Genomic DNA, 16,959 nt, shown 5'->3' on the forward strand with positions numbered 1-16,959 from the left:
TAAGGCTAACCTGTCTATAATTCCCCGTTTTCTCTCTCCCTCCTTTCTTAAAAAGTGGAATTAAATTGGCTACCCTCCAGTCCACAGTAACTGATCCAGACTCTATAGAACATTGAAAAATGATCACCAATGCATCCACGATTTCTAGGGTCACCTCCTTGAGTACTCTGGGATGCAGACCATCAGGCCCTGGGGCTTTATCTGCCTTGAGTCCCAACAGTTTACCTAACACCATTTCCTGACTAATGTGGATTCCCTTCAGTTCCTCCCTCCCACAAGATCCTCAGACCCCTAGTATTTCTTGGAGATTGTTTGTGTCTTCCTTAGTGAAGCAGAACCAAATTTTCTTACTGTTTCTGACTGTAATGGACCTTTATTTGTCTTCACTAATCTTTTCCTTTTTACATATCCAAAGAAGCTTTTAGTCAGTTTTTATATTCCCCGCAAGCTTTCTTTTATGCTCTTTTTTCCTCCTCTTAATTAACCCATTTGTCCTCCTCTGTTGAGTTCTAAATTTCTCCCAAGTCTTCTGGTTTGCCGCTTCTTCTGGCCAATGTATATGCCTCTTCCTTGGGTTTAACACTATCCTTGACTTCCCTTGTCAGCCACGGTTGAGCCGCCTTCCAAGTTTTATTTTTTCGCCAGACAGGGATGAACAATTTCTGGAGTTCATCCATGCGGTCTTTAAACCTTCACCATTGCATCTCCACTGTCAGCCCTTTAAGTATAATTTGCCCGTCTATCCTCGCCAATTCCCGTCTCATCCCTTCAAAGTCTCTTTTATTCAAGTTCAGGACCCTAGTCTTTGAATTAACCGTGTCACTCTCCATCCTAATGCAGAATTCCACCATATTATGGTCACTGTTGCCCAAGGGGCTTTGCACAACAAGATCGCCAACTAATCCTTCCTCATTACACAATACCCAGTCTAGGATGGCCTGCCCTCTAGTCGGTTCTTCTACATATTGGTTTAAAAACCCATCCCGTATACATTCCAAGAAATACTCCTCCTCTGCACTGTTACCAATTTGGTTGGCCCAATCTATATGTAGATTAAAGTCACCCATGATAACCGCTGTACCTTTGCTACACGCATCCCTAATTTCCTGCTTGATGCTACCCCCAACCTCCCTACTGCTGCTTGGTGGTCTGTATACAACTCCAACAAGCGTATTCTGCCCTTGGCTATTCCGCAGTTCTACCCATACCGATTCTACAGCATCCAAGTTAATGTCTATCATTGCTGTTGCATTCATCTCCTCTTTAACCAGCAATGTCACCCCACCTCCTCTTCCTTTCTGTCTATCCTTCCTGAATATCGAATACCCCTGCATGTTAAGCTCCCAGCCTTGGTCACCCTGGCGCCATGTCTCTGTAATTCTAACTATATAATTACCCGTAACTGCACATTCAATTCATTCACCTTATTACAAATGCTCCTCGTATTAATAACAAGAGGAGTTGAGTATAGGAGCAAAGAGGCCTTTCTGCCGTTGTTTTGGGCCCGAGTGGGACCACACCTGGAGTATTGTGTGCAGTTTTGGTCTCCCAATTTGTGGAAGGATATTCTTGTTCTCATGAGCCATGATCATGTTGAATGGCGGTGCTGGCTCGAAGGGCTGAGTGGCCTACTCCTGCACCTATTGTCTATTGTCTATGGCACAAAGCTTTCAGGTTAGTTTTTCTTATCTCCCTTCTGCCTTTTGCTTCTGTCCTCCTTTTATGGCCCTCTGTCTCCTTGCATTGGTGTCCATCCCCCGCCCTGTTAGTTTAGACATGACCTTTCCTACACTCTCTTCCCCGTTAACTGCATGGTTACGGTTCCATGTTGTTGATTCCACCCCACACTATTTAATTTAAACCCACCCGTGTAGCACTAGCAAACCTGCCCGCCAGAATGTCGATCCTCTTCCAATTAAGGTGCAACCCGTCCCTTTTGTACAGGTCACCCCTGCCCCAGAAGAGATCCCAGTGATCTAGAAATCTAAATCCCTGCCCCTGCACAAACTCCTCAGCCACACATTCAGATACCCTATCTCCCTGTTCCTACCCTCACTAGCATGAGGTACTGGAAACTACCCAGAGATAACCACCCTACAATTCCTGCTCTTTGTTGGCCCTTTGTTTTTCAGCTGCACACTCACAGCAAACCTCAAAGCATTTTGTGTAGGAAGGAACTGCAGATGCTGGTTTACACCGAAGATAGACACAAAATGCTGGAGTTGCTCAGCGCAGGGTTAGCCCAGCTTTGTAAGCATTTAGTCTGGTGAGTGTAAATATTTATTGCTGCTTCATTGGCTGCAGTTTTATTTTGCAATATTAAAAAAAAATATTTGCTGCAGAATTCCCAATCGTGACGTGAGGTTCGTCTAAGAAAGATGAAAACACCTACAAAACTCACTGAAAACTCACCTCGCATGAAGGAAGGCCAGGAAGAGGGGAAGAAGGGAGGGGGGGGGATGAGAGAGGGGGAGGATATGAGAGGGGTGGGGGGGAGAGGGAGAGAGACGGGGAGTTAGAGAGAGGGGGGGAGTGATGGGGCGGGGAGAGAGATGGGCGGGGGGGAGAGAGAAGGGGGAGAGAGGGGGTGGGAAAGAGAGACGGGGAAGAGAGGGGGGAGAGAGAGGGGGAGGATGGGGATGAGAGAGGGGGAGGATGGGGATGAGAGAGGGGGAGAGATTGGGGGTGAGAGAGGTAGTGGGAGAGAGAGAAGGAGGGGGAGGAAGATGGGGTAATATAGATGGGGGAGAGAGGGGGGGGGGTTAGAGGTGTGGGGAGAGATTTGGGGGGTAGAGAGAGGGGGAGATGGGGGAGAGCGAGGGAGGGGAGAGAGGAGAGGGGGGGAGAGGGGAGGGGAGAGAGCAGATGAGAGGAAAGGGGGAGAGAGCGAGGGGGGAGAGATAGGGGGGAGAGAGGAGAGAGGGAGAGGGGAGAGGGGAGGGGAGAGAGCAGAGGAGAGGAAAGGGGGAGAGAGCGAGGGGGGAGAGATGAGAGATGAGAGGGGGAGAGGGGAGAGGGGAGGGGAGAGAGCAGAGGAGAGAGCAGATGAGAGGAAAGGGGGAGAGAGCGAGGGGGGAGAGATAGGGGGGAGAGAGGAGAGAGGAGAGGGGAGAGAGCACAGGAGAGATCAGAGGAGAGGAGAGGAGAGGGGGAAGAGAGAGAGTGGGGTGAAGAGAGGGGGGAGCGGGAGAGAGGGGAGCCGGGGCGCGCGCACGCATGTATGCAGGCGGCACAATGGGTTGGCGGCGCGGGGACGCGCGCGGTGCAGTGAATGGGGGGGTGGGGGGGACACGGGGGCGCGCACCAGCTGGTCGGGAGCGCGCATCCAGGGCACCGGGAGCAGCAGCAGCAGCAGCAGCGGCGGCAGCGCTGGAAACAATGGCACTGGGCTGCATCTGATGTCCAGCGGGAGGGGAGGGGAAGGGAAGGGACGGGGCAGACATCCCTCCCTCCGCAACAGCAGCAGCACAGGGAACATCTCACCAGCAAACAGACCCTCCCCTTCCACAAACTCCAGCTGGTTTCTTCTACCTCTCTCTCCCCCCTGCAATGTTCAATGTAAAAACCAAAAACCGAGGGCAATGGATTAAATAGTACCTTTGCAACAAGAGATTCACAGATTGTTAGCCCCCTCGCTATTTGCTCCTCTATTCCGCGTGCATTTGGCGCCGTGCAGAGGGAAAGATGTAAGAAAGGGGGGGGGGGGGTGTGTGGAAGGAAAGGGGGGAGGAGGTTTGGAGAAAAAGCCGTGGCTGCATCCGAGAGAGAAGGAGGGAGAAGCGCGACACCTGCACTGGGAAAAGCAGGCGAGGAAGCAGACAATCCTGGATCCTGGACAGTGCCATAGGCCTTGCCCCCCCCCCCCCCCCCCCTCCACAAACTCTGCACCCCAACAGTGGCAATGCTGCATTCACATCTACAGGTATGGCAGCTCTCTTCTGCTTTGCAATGTCTATGTAACTCTGTGTTTGACCACCCATCCCCACAACCCCAACCTACATCCCCATCCCCACAACCCCATCCCCATCCCCACTCCTACACCCCCAATCCCATCTCCATCCCCATCCTTTCCTCTCCCCTTTACTCTTCCCTTCTGCATTTAACATTGTAGCAATCTTTGTTGAAGCGAATGAATCGCAAGGTGTAACGTTCATTCAGGCCTGCGAGCGAGCGAGCGTGTGAAGATGCCAATTGTAGCATTCACAGAGTGTTTGAAACCGCACGTTAAAATGCAGCAGATTTGCAAGTCGAAAGGCTCCCGGTTTATGAGCAGCTTTAATTTGCAACTGCGGCATGTGTGTACGTTACATTTACATTAGTTGTGTGGTGAGAGTGGAAGGGGGTGGTAGAAAGGGGAGAAGAAGGGGGAAACATTGGCACATATTCCCCTCTGCAAATTGATGCTGTAGTCTGTAATGGAGTTTTAACGTGAGATCTGGGAATAGACAATATATCTGCATGTGTCTGATTTATTCGGCCACTAATGAATATCAGTTTGCTAAGAAAATGTTTTCAGGAATAGGGATAACCATTCTAATTAAATTAAAAACACCCCATTGTATTTTTTGCTATCTTATTTCTATTGCTGCAGATTGGGGGAGGGGAGAACCCTAGAATGACAGGTTACTGTAGTTGCATAAAAGGTCCACAAAAATCCTGTAAGTGTTTTTTTTTAATGTATGGAAAGGCAGTCATTAATTTTAAGATCCAGGAAAGATCATAGTTGTCTGCAATTGGAGACAAAGACAAAAAATATTGCAGATTTATGAGATACCTTTTGATTTTGCATAGTCACACTAGATGTTCGAGAGTTGATCCTCTCGATATGCAGTAGTTTTTATCCTTAAAAAATCTTTGCTTTCAGTTGCACTAAATACTATTCTATCATTGACTTTCCTATAGTATGGATAGTGAAGTAACACTTTTCTGGAGAGGTGGAAATTCCGCATTTGTGGGGAGATTATTTGTTTTTTCCAGGTGCCTTCTAATTAAGTCCACTGCAGTTGACAGTATTTTTGGAACAAAATAGAAAAATTAAGGAAAATTTTGTGGACCAACCGTTAAAATATGGAGATGGGCGACAGATTGAATTGAATTTTAAATTTAAATTACGTAAGGTCAAAATACCTGTTGAAGATTGGCAGTTGTATCGAGTGCTTTGAATGGAAACTGAAGTGAAGTATGGTACAGTGAATATGGTGATGGCAGAGATATGCATGGGGGGGGGAAGAGGATGGAGGGGGAAGGGACAAGCCTCCTCACCACCCTCCCCACCCCCTCCATCCCCCTTGCTAACGATGGTTTAATGTGTAATGTATTGAAATGACGTTGAATATTTGAAATCTGTCAGATGCAAATTCCTTCCTCCAGCAGCATCTTTCATGTGAATTGTTCAATTCTATTTATACAATATGCCCCGTTGTTTGAAGTTTATTCTGCTTTTAGAAGTTCCTTAAACCATTTCTTTATTTGTGCCTTGTTGTGTGATGTGGTCCCTTGGGACTGAGTGGAACATTGAGAGTTGCGATGTGCTTGTGTAGTGGGGGCCACAACAGGGGAAGCGTGGTCGCATGGGCACAGGGAAGACAAGCCACTGGAAGGTGGGATGAAGCATAAATCTGCTGTGCTGCAGACAGTGTTATTTCTATTCTGTAACAGGCGTATTTAAATGAGCAATGTGTAAAAGCTGTAGAGATTTGGAATTCAATTCAATTCAATTCAATTCAACTTTAATGTCATTGCACAAATACTGAGTATGGGTACAACGAAATGCAGTTTTGCGTCAGTCCGTAGTAGTAGTGCAATATAGAAATTTAAAAAAAAGAAGATACAGAATAATCAAAAATACAGAATAATTAAACAATGGGGACGGAGGGACCGGAGAAATCTATCGGCGGGACTCCGAGTTCAGCAATGTGATGGTATAATTGTAGAAGCTGTTCCTCATCCTACTGGTACGAGACCTGAGGCTCCTGTACCGTCTCCCTGATGGGAGGAGGGCAAACAGTCCATGGTTGGGGTGGGAGGGGTCTTTAATGATCTTCCCAGCCCGTCTCAGACACCAGCAGGGAGCAGGGCACCGATGATGTGCTGCGCGGTTTTCATCACCCGTTGTAGTGCCTTCCTGTCCGCAACAGTGCAGCTGCTGTACCATACCGTGAAGCAGGTGGTCAGGATGCTTTTGATGGTACAGCGGTAGAAGTTGGTCAGTATCTGGGGGGACAGGTGGGCTTTCTTGAGCCTCCTCAGGAAGTAAAGGCGCTGCTGTGTCTTTTTGATCAGCTTGGAGGTGTTGAGGGACCAGGACAAATCCTCCGAGATATGTACCCCGAGGAATTTGTAGCTGGAGACGCGCTCCACCTCAGTCCCGTTTATATGGACCTACTCGCTAGCGTTTAGTGCTTCGCTCGATCCGCCTGGGCCTATGCGATCTCCCGGTTGCCTAACACTTTAACTCCCCTTCCCATTCCCATTCCCACACTGACCTTTCTGTCCTGGGCCTCCTCCACTGTCAGGGTGAGGCCAAATATAAATTGGAGGAACAGCACCTCAAATTTTGCTTGGGCAGTTTACAACCCAGCGGTATGCATTATTGATTTCTCTATCTCCAAGTAACTCTTGAATCCCCTCTCTCTCCATCCTTCCGTCACCCCTAGTCATGGTACTAGGTTCACCATCGTCCTGTTGAGTTTCACTGTCAGTATAACTTGTTATTGCCTAGCTCACAGCCAACAATGGACCATTGTGAGCTTCACCTTTCCTTAATCATCATTACTTTCTGCATATATTTCATTAATTTCTTCTATATCTCTCTATATTACTATATCTCTTGTTTTGAGAGTCCCCCGACTCACAGTCTGAAGAAGGGTTTCAACCCAAAAAAGTCACCTATTCCTTTTCTCCAGAGATGCTGCCTGACCTGCTGAGTTACTCCAGCTTGTTGTGTCTATCTTCAATTAGTTCCAGGATTGGCTTAACTGTTTATGGAATTTTGATATGAAAGTTTAATGTAAGACAACTTTTCCAATCTTACATTCCACTCCCCTCACCCCGCAATCTCTTGTGACATTACCTCCCAGCAATGTTCATGAGTGACCTGGTCCTCTCATGCTCCTTGGGGAAGTGGTCATTCTTCAAGTGGAGCATCGAAACAATCAGTGGCATGACAGCACGTGGTGTGGTGTGGTGTCCATCGACTGAAATCAAACTTTGTCCGGTGCCGAGTACCTTTCAATGCTTGTAGGATCTAGCACCATGGATGGACCACCCTTGAACAAGAGGGAGATCATAAGCCGTTGCCTGCTTTGCCTCTGCCTTCAGCCCGTGTCCTGTCACAGATCTTGGGTCTGATAACTTTTTGATGACTTGTCAGCTTGAATTTCCATACTTTAATTTTGAGAATTACGTTTCTTAATTCACATACGTAGGACCCACTACAAATATTCGCACAATTCCAAGAGCACCAGCAAGCCTCTACCCTCGCCATTTCTAGAAAGCACTCTTTATTGTGTAGGAAGGGACTGCAGATGCTGGTTTACTCCGAAGATAGACACAAAATGCTGAAGTAACTCAGTGGGTCAGGCAGCATCACTGGAGAGAAGGAATGGGTGACATTTCCGCTCAAGACCCTTCTTTATTAATATTTGTATGTCATTTCTGAAAAAAATGTGGAGTAGAGAAATCAAGAAAGACTGTGTGCTTGAAGCGCGTGCTATTACCATGAGATTCCTGCTGTTTCCCTTGTGTATCTCCTGTGATCTGTGAACATGTTGTTCCTGGGGGTTGCGGGGAGATGGTGATGTGCGCGAGTGGCTTTTGGAGTTAAAGGGTAGTCCAAGCCCCTCTACCAGCTTTGAAATATTTTCAATTAAAATGTGATTCATGTTAGACAACTGGACACAAATGTGCATAAGCTTGCTTGTGGCTTTTTATGTGGAAGTTGCACACAGCTGATTGACACCAAGTGCATTAAGCCACGCTGGCTTGGAATGAAACAACTATAAACATGTTGCTCAGGGCCAATACTAGACGAGCAGGTAGCATTCATTAATTTAGTTATCTTACTACTTAAAAAAATCTTTGCTTCGCCTCCTCCTTATATTTTCTCTGTTAGAATATCGAAATGAGAAACTAAATTTGTCTGCTGACATCTTTTTTACAATCCACTTGACCTCGGGCCACTTAGTAAGACATGGGTGTTATTTGCTTTAGGTTTTTACGAGTTAATATTCTGTACACTGGGGAGAGAAGTGGTCTGTGGGATAGTTCTTTTGTAAAGATCTGGCAAAGGCCCTCTCTCTGCGCTTGGAGATTCTACATTTAAATTAGCAATAAATTGCCGCACAAAAAGATGCCACTTTGGAAGTTTCAGAATGGCGAACACTGTATTGAAAGACAGATGATGCCTCGAGCAAGGTAGCTGAGACATCGTGTACGGGACTCGTGTCTTTCTGCCTTGCTAGCTATTTCACACACGGTTGGCCTAAATGACAAATGGCTTTGAAAATGAAGTGTATACTCTGTATTCCAATGCATTCCCTACATCCCACAGAATGACTAAGTGCATGTAATTACAAGGTTTATTGGATAATGTTCCAGTTTGTGAGACCCTGGCTAATTTTCTCTCTGCCTAACCAGGAGATGTCAGGGGCACTGTGACTGACTGCCGCTAGCTCAGCAGAGATTGACCCTGGGAGTCTGCGTGGCTCAGCCAGTCACTGGACAAACTCACTGACTCATCAAGTAATCATGCAGTGTTTTATTTTCCAGGATAAAGATAGCTGTGGTGGAAGAGTAGAAGCATGGGGGTTATAATTGGCTTCTTCAGAGAGATGCCCTCGCTATTGGTGGGCCAAAGGAGGCCTCCTGTGCACTGTAGGACAAATTGAAAGGAAGCTGGGCCATTGTGATCTATGTGGTGATGACAGCATTGATGTGGCATTTTTGCTTTGATTTGACCTCAATGAGGGAACTTTAAATTCTGGGTCTCCTCCTCCCTCCGCTATAACAATCGCAATGGAAGAAGAATCCACTTTGGATTCCCTGGCAACACAAACTGGCATTCCTGTGAGAATGCAAGAAGTTGTTATCCTGGATTTATTTCTAACTATCATACTTTAATGCTAACCGCATTAGCAAACTGCTTTATACGCAAAACATAATTTGATTCGCTTTTTTCACTGACCGCATTCTGATTTCCTGCACTCCCCGTCAACTTTTGAAAATGTCTAATTTGATAAAGTAGCATATTGTTTCACTTTTTCTAATTCTAGAATATCAAATTTACACCTGGCAAATTCAAGTTAAGCCATGACCAATCTTCATTGGCAATGATTTTTCACAGCTATTGATCCAGCTTTTTACTGATAAACTTCTTCACAGAGAAGTGCAATTGTCAATGTACAGTGCCCTCCATAATGTTTGGGCCAAAGGACCATCATTTATTTATTTGCCTCTGTACTCCACAATTTGAGATTTGTAATAGAAAAAAAATCACATGTGGTTAAAGTGCACATTGTCAGATTTTAATAAAGGCCATTTTTATACATTTTGGTTTCACCGTGTAGAAGTTACAGCAGTGCTTATACATAGTCCCCCCATTTCAGGGCACCATAATGTTTGAGACACAGCACTGTCATGTAAATGAAAGTAGTCATGTTTAGTATTTTGTTGCATATCCTTTGCATGCAATGACTACTTGAAGTCTGCCAATCATGGACATCACCAGTTGCTGGATGTCTTCTCTGGTGAGGCCTGTATTGCAGCCATCTTTAGCTTATGCTTGTTTTGGGGGCTAGTCCCCTTCAGTTTTCTCTTCAGCATATAAAAGGCAAGCTCAATTGGGTTCAGATCGGGTGATTGACTTGGCCACTCAAGAATTGACCATTTTTTTCGCTTTGAAAAACTCCTTTGTTGCTTTAGCACAGGAGTCGGCAACCTTGTTCTGCATAGGGGGCCAGGACCCATGTCTGTGAGCGGATGGCAGGCTATTGCCATAGTGTGACACTTGCTGTTGTTTTTTGCATTAGTCTTCACGTGTTTTTCAATTAGTTTTCTGCAGTTCCCAGGTCCCTCGTGTCCCCGGAACTAGCTGCAGTTCCTAGGTCCCTCGTGTCCCCGGAACTAGCTGCAGTTCCCAGGTCGGCTCGCCTGCCCCGGGTCTGGCTGTAACGCCCAGGTCGCCTGCGTGCCCCGGGACTGGCTACAGTTCCCAGGTCGTGAAAACGAATTGAAAAAAATTACACTTGCAGGCTAGATGATTTCACAGATGAGGTGAAATGCTTTGGATCTTGGGCAGTTCCTTCTCTCCTCCATACTTTGCTCTTGCCATCACTCTGATATAAGTTATTCTTTGACTCAACTGTCCACAAGACCTTTTTTCCAGAACTGTGGTTGCTCTTTTAAGTACCCTATTTCTTGGCAAACTGTAACCTGGCCATCCTATTTTTGCAGCTAACCAGTGGTTTGCATCTTGCAGTGAAGTCTCTGTATTTCTGTTCATGAAGTCTTCTGCGGACAGTGGTCATTGACAAATCCACACCTGACTCCTGAAGAGTGTTTCTGGTCTGTCGGACAGGTGTTTGAGGATTTTTTCTTTATTATAGGGAGAATTCTTCTGTCATCAGCTGTGGAGATCTTCCTTGGCCTGCCAGTCCCTTTGCGATTAGTAAGCTCACCAGTGCTCTATTTCTTCTTAATGATGTTCCAAACAGTTGATTTTGGTAACTTAAGGTTTGGCTGATGTCTCTAACAGTTTTATTCTTGTTTCTCAGTCTCATAATGGCTTCTTTGACTTTCATTGGCACAACTTTGGTCCTCATGTTGATAAACAGCAATAAAAGTTTCCAAATGTGATGGAAAGACTGGATGAAAGACTAGGTGCTGAGAGCTCTCTTATACCTGCATTAAGGAGGCAATGAAACACACCTGAGCAATTACAAACGCCTGTGAAGCCATGTGTCCCAAACATTATGGTGCCCTGAAATGGGGAGACTATGTATAAACACAGCTGTAATTTCTACATGGTGAAACCAAAATGTATAAAAATGGCCTTTAATAAAATCTGACAACGTGCACTTTAACCACGTGATTTTTCTTTCTATTACAAATCTCAAATTGTGGAGTACAGAGGCAAATAAATAAATGATGGGCCTTTGTCCCAAACATTATGTTGGGCACTGTATTTTGGCTTGTGAACAGGTGCATAGGAAGGAAGACCTTTGAGATGAATGCAAGGATCTTTATCAAGTGTTGAATTTGTGTTAATGACAGCTTCAGAATAATGAATGACCAAGAGTAAGAGTTGGGAAAACGTTGCCCAAGACACTATTGTATCTTGTACCATAAAAACAACAAAGAAGGAGGCCATTGTGTCTATGTCAGCTCATAAGGGAGCATTTCCATTAGTTCCATCCCCCTCTCCTTTTTTCTGACCACACCTGCAAAGAAGGGTCTCGACCTGAAACGTCACCCATTCCTTCCCTCCAGAGATGCTGCCTGTCCTGCTGAGTTACTCCAGCATTTTGTGTCTAATGAAGAAAGCAAATGGCATGTTAGCCTTCATAGCGAGAAGATTTGAGTATGGGAGCAAGGAGGTCTTACTGTAGTTGTACAGGGCCCTGGTGAGACCACACCTGGAGTATTGTGAGCAGTTTTGGTCTCCTAATTTGAGGAAGAACATTCATGCTATTGAGGGAGTGCAGCGTAGGTTCACCAGGTTAATTCCCGGGATGGCGGAACTGTCATATGATGAAAGAATGGGGTGACTGGGCTTATAATCACAGGAATTTAGAAGGATGAGAGGCTATCTTATAGAAACGTATATAATTCTCAAGGGATTGGACAGAGTAGATGAAGGAAAAATGTTCCCGATGTTGGGGGGGTCCAGAACCAGGGTTCACAGTTTAAGAATAAGGGGTAGGCCGTTTAGGACTGAGACGAGGAAAAATCTTTTCACCTAGAGTTGCGAATTGCGAGGCTAATTCACTGGATGTTTTCAAAGACTTAGATATAGCTCTTGGGGCTAGCGGAATCAAGGCATATGGGGAGAAAGCAGGAACGGGCTACTAATTTTGGATGATCAGCCATGATCATATTGAAACATAGAAACATAGAAAATAGGTGCAAGAGTAGGCCATTCGGCCCTTCGAGCCTGCACCGCCATTCAATATGATCATGGCTGATCATCCAACTCAGTATCCTGTACCTGCCTTCTCTCCATACCTCCTGATCCCTTTAGCCACAAGGGCCACATCTAACTCCCTCTTAAATATAGCCAATGAACTGGCCTCAACTACCTTCTGTGGCAGAGAATTCCAGAGATTTACCACTCTCTGTGTGAAAAATGTTTTCCTCATCTCGGTCCTAAAAGATTTCCCCCTTATCCTTAAACTGTTCAGAACCCCTTGTTCTGGACTTCCCCAACATCGGGAACAATCTTCCTGCATCTAGCCTGTCCAACCCCTTAAGAATTTTGTAAGTTTCTATAAGATCCCCCCTCAATCTTCTAAATTCTAGCGAGTACAAACCGAGTCTATCCAGTCTTTCTTCATATGAAAGTTCTGACATCCCAGGAAGCAGTCTGGCCCGAATGGCCTACTCCTGCACCTATTTTCTATGTTTCTCATTCATACCTCTTATATTCACTACATTAGCGACACTAAGGGGTAATTTACAGGAGCTAATTAAATATCAGCACGTCTTTGGGATGTGGAAGGAAACCTACGTGGTCATAAACGGATCATGCGAGCACCACATGGGCAGCATGCGAGGTCAGGATCAAACCCATCTTTCTTACAATCATGTTTCTTAAACCTGTATTTCCCAACAAATAAACTTGACTCTCACTGCAATTAAACAGCCACTCTGTCTCATAGCAACCCAGCTCAGCTGCTGAAACATTCACTCTTGCTTCTGTTAACTCTAGATGGAGTCATTCCATGCTCTTTGCTTCATGAGTAAATCATTTGCACCTGAATCACGTCAGAAAAAAAATGTTAAGATAATACCACACTAGTCCCGGTCATTTTGAAACAGCCCAGGAAATTCTGTTCCATAATATTTTCAAATAAACAACATTGAAATTCTGAGTGAAAAATAACCATCCAATTTTGTTTTTTCAATTTGCTTCAGAATATTTTTCATATGTTGACACAGTAATTTTTCTCCATGGAACCAGTTTATTTACTAATTTCTGATCTCATGAGGCAAACCATCATGCTTTTTACTTCTCATAATGTGTGGCCTAGCTACAGTCTTGTTGTCTCGTACTCTACTACCTAATAAAAGAACACCTTTTTGTTCAGAAATAAATCCTTACAGTTCCATGGTTTATTTTCAGGTTCTAGTTAGGATTTATGTTCGACCAATACATTTAAAACAAACCTGACTGCTGATACAAATACGATTGAGTGTTAAAGGCATCCGGTGGGATCATCCCTGCTTTTGTGCAGTGTGTGGGATAAGGTCAGAGTGAGAAGAGCAGAATTAGGCCATTCGGCCCATCAAGTCTGCTCCTCCATTCAATCATGGCTGATCTATCTCTCCCTCCTTACCCCATTCTCCAGCCTTCTCCCCACAACCTCTGACACCCGTACCCAGATGTCAGATGCAAGGTAGGTGAAATGCAATGAATGGGTAAGCTCTGCAAAGTTTGTTCAGTAAGATTGACAAATTCAGGGTAACACAACCAGTCATTTGCTCACTAAAGATGCTTAAGAAATTCAGGGAAAGAACAGAATGGAACCTTTGTTACCATGTCCTCAGGAATCGTCTAAAGCATGAACTTTTATGGCTCACACCACAACCATAAGTTTTACACAACATATTTAGTTCTGACGTGCAATCTCTATTGTTTCTTTGCCAATTTGTGCACTGGCTGCAAATAATGGAATGATGGAGGAAGGAACTGGAGATGCTTGTTTACATTGAAGATAGACACAACATGCTGGAGTATCTCAGCGGGACAGGCAGCATCTGTGGCTGGAAGCAATGGGTGACGTTTCGGGTTGAGGCCCTTCTGAATGATGATTGCCCAATCTATTTTGATGCTATTGCTTGAAGAATGGTATCCATGCTATGTACCTTTATAGGAGTTTTGTAAGGCCACATATGGTGTTTTGTGTGCAATTCTGATTGTCCCATTATGGGAAGGATGGCGAGACCCTTGGAGAGGGTGCAAAAGAGGTCTACCAGAATGCTGCCCAGATTTGAGGGTATTAGCTATAAGAAGGGTTGGACAAACTTGGATTATTTTCCCTGGAGCTTTGGTGTCTGGGGGAAGATTTGATGGAACTATATGGCAGGTACTATAGTGGCCTGTCACAAGCATTTAGATAGGCACATGGATATGCAGGAACTGGAACAATATGGAACACGTGCAGGCTGAGATTAGTTTAATTTGCCATCATGTTTGGCACAGACATTGTGGGCCCAAGTGCCCTTTTCTGTACTGTTCTATGAGAAGAATTTGAAGGATCAAGTGAGTGAGTTCCAGAAGAAATAGCCTTCGCCTGCTTACCTTTTGAAGATGTCCATGCAGTTGGTTTAATGGTTCATAATAGAGCACTCAGCAAACAATAGCTTTCTCTGTGATTATAATGCTATTGATAGCTGGATGGGCTGGTGTGTGGTGGTGGACATTCTCCAGTTTATGTATCTGGATAATGGTAGTCCACGTGCCGTTTGGTCAGGGCATTGTTCAAATCCTTGTTGGCCACTCTATACAAGATCGGGACCAATGCAAAATACATCTGACCTCAAAATTTACCAATGCTGGTTCTTGTAAACGACCTCATCTCACAGTCTCCTAATTTTCCTCTTGTAGTCTAGTTCTAATTGGCAACTCTAACATCTTGATTGGAGCCTTTTAGTCCTAAATAAACTTGCATTATCAGGAAACCTCCCCTAGGACTTGCTTCACCAAACTGGTCTCTCATGTTTGGGTGATCTCAAGCCTCAGTCTCTGTGCTTCCAATGAGTTCATGGTTGGCTTTCCGCTCTGATGATGGTTAAGACGTGAAGCGTAGCCATGCCCATGAATTTTCAGACTGTGCTTGAGACCAATGTTGGACCATCTTACACCTGTTCTACTTGGTGTGTCACATTATTCTTAATCTTGGTGCAGCGACCAGCATCAGGGAATTCCCATGAAGTATTCCCCACCTCCATCTACAAAAGACAAACATGGAGGGAGAAACTGAAAGGTAGTTTAAAGAAACCACCTTTGGTAAATTTTGAGATAAGATGGATTTTGCATTGGTCCTGATCTTATACACAAAAGGGGCGGCATTGTGGTGCAGCGGTAGAGTTGCTGCCTTGCAGCGTCAGAGACCTGGGTTGGATCCGGACGATGGGTGCTGTCTGTACAGACTTTGTACGTTCTCCCCTTGACCTGTGTGGGTTTTCTCTGGGATCTCTGGTTTCATGCCACACTCCAAAGACATACACGTTTGTAGGTTAATTGGCTTGGTGTAATTGTAAATTGTCACTGGTGTGTGTAGAATAGTGTAAGTGTGCGGGGATCGCTGGTCGGCATGTACTCAGTGGGCCAAAGGACCAGCCTGTTTCCATGCTGTATCTCTAAACTAAACTAAAAATAATTAACCTACCCTGGATGATGTATTACAATGAATCCTCTGTTAGTTTTGCTTTGCAATAATTTTCCAAGAATGCAGCAACATGAGCATTGACGAGGCAAGATCTCTTTTTTTTATACAGTATTCATTCTTTTTTTCAAGATCTGGATTGCACTATCAGGACCATCATTTATTATCCGTCATTAATGTTAGCTGAGAAACTGATGGCGTGCTGCCTTCTTGACCACATTCAGCCCTTTTGCTGAAGGTACTGTCTCAAAGCTGTTACAAAGGGAGTTTGGTGTCGATAACAAAATGGTGAAGTGCCCACAGTGTCGCTCCCATGTTCATACTGTCCATCTTCATCTCACTGCAAGATGTAGTTGGCTCTGAGTATTCATTGTTTGCTGTCATTGATAGAGGGTGTGCACACACACTCTTGTTTCGTCTGCGCTACACATGACGGCTGTGGAACTGATGAAACCTGAACTGCTGGAGCTCCTGACAGGAACTAAGATGCATTTTGATAATGCTTCTTTCAACAGGGCTGACTTGGTCAATTTCCTATACATGTTTTTTTTTTTAAGAGAGATTTAACCATTGTATTTTGTTTCTTTCAATTTTGAACCTACATACATTGTTATGATAGCAAAGGGATAGTCAGAGTTTGTGGTTGAGGACTCATTCACTTCGGCCCAACTTGCCCACACTGGCCAACATGTCCCAGCAACACTAGTCCCACCTGCCTGCATTTGGTCCATATCCCTCCAAACCTGTCCTAACCAGGTACCTGTCTAACTGTTTCTTAAATGTTGGGATAGTCCCTGCCTCAACTACCTCCCTTGGCAGCTTGTTCCATACACCCACCACACTTTAGACAATAGGTGCAGGAGTAGGCCACTCGGCCCTTCAAGCCAGCACACTTTGTGTGTGAAAAACTAGAAAAATGGACACAAGAAATGTAACTAAACATTTCAATGTGATGGGTACCATGCCTTGAAACAGTGTGTAAAGCTTCGAGTCATCATGCTCTCGAGTCTGCTTTTACACAGGGGCAAAGGTCTCTGATCGATTGAAAATATTGTGCTGAATTTTTGCATAAATGATGACGTCATAGGTCGTTGCCACTGACTTCAAAATACTTTGAACTTAGGGCGGCACAGCTGTAGAGTTGCTGCCTTACAGCGCCGGAGACCCGGGTTTGATCCTGACTACGGGTGTTTTCGGTATGGAGTTTGTATGTTCTCCCCGTGACCCTCGTGGGTTTCCTCCGGGACCTCTGGTTTCCTCTCACACTCCAAAGACATACAGGTTTGTAGGTTAATTGGCTTGGGTATAATTGTAAATTACCCCTAGTCTGTGTCGGACTGCATTAGTGTGTGGG

At 45.0% G+C, this 16,959-nt stretch overlaps 1 protein-coding gene across 1 annotated transcript in view; it reads left to right on the forward strand.

The window, feature by feature from the left end:
- Positions 1-3,345: 3,345 nt before the first annotated feature.
- Positions 3,346-16,959, forward strand: part of nexmif (neurite extension and migration factor) — a 325,589-nt gene continuing 311,975 nt past the window's right edge. The window contains exon 1 of the mRNA XM_033030141.1: positions 3,346-3,922. The gene's annotated coding sequence lies outside the window, so the exon portion shown is untranslated. The remainder of the gene's footprint in view (positions 3,923-16,959) is intronic.

The sequence above is a fragment of the Amblyraja radiata genome, chromosome 12 (genome assembly GCF_010909765.2).
Source record: "Amblyraja radiata isolate CabotCenter1 chromosome 12, sAmbRad1.1.pri, whole genome shotgun sequence".
NCBI lineage: Eukaryota > Metazoa > Chordata > Chondrichthyes > Rajiformes > Rajidae > Amblyraja > Amblyraja radiata.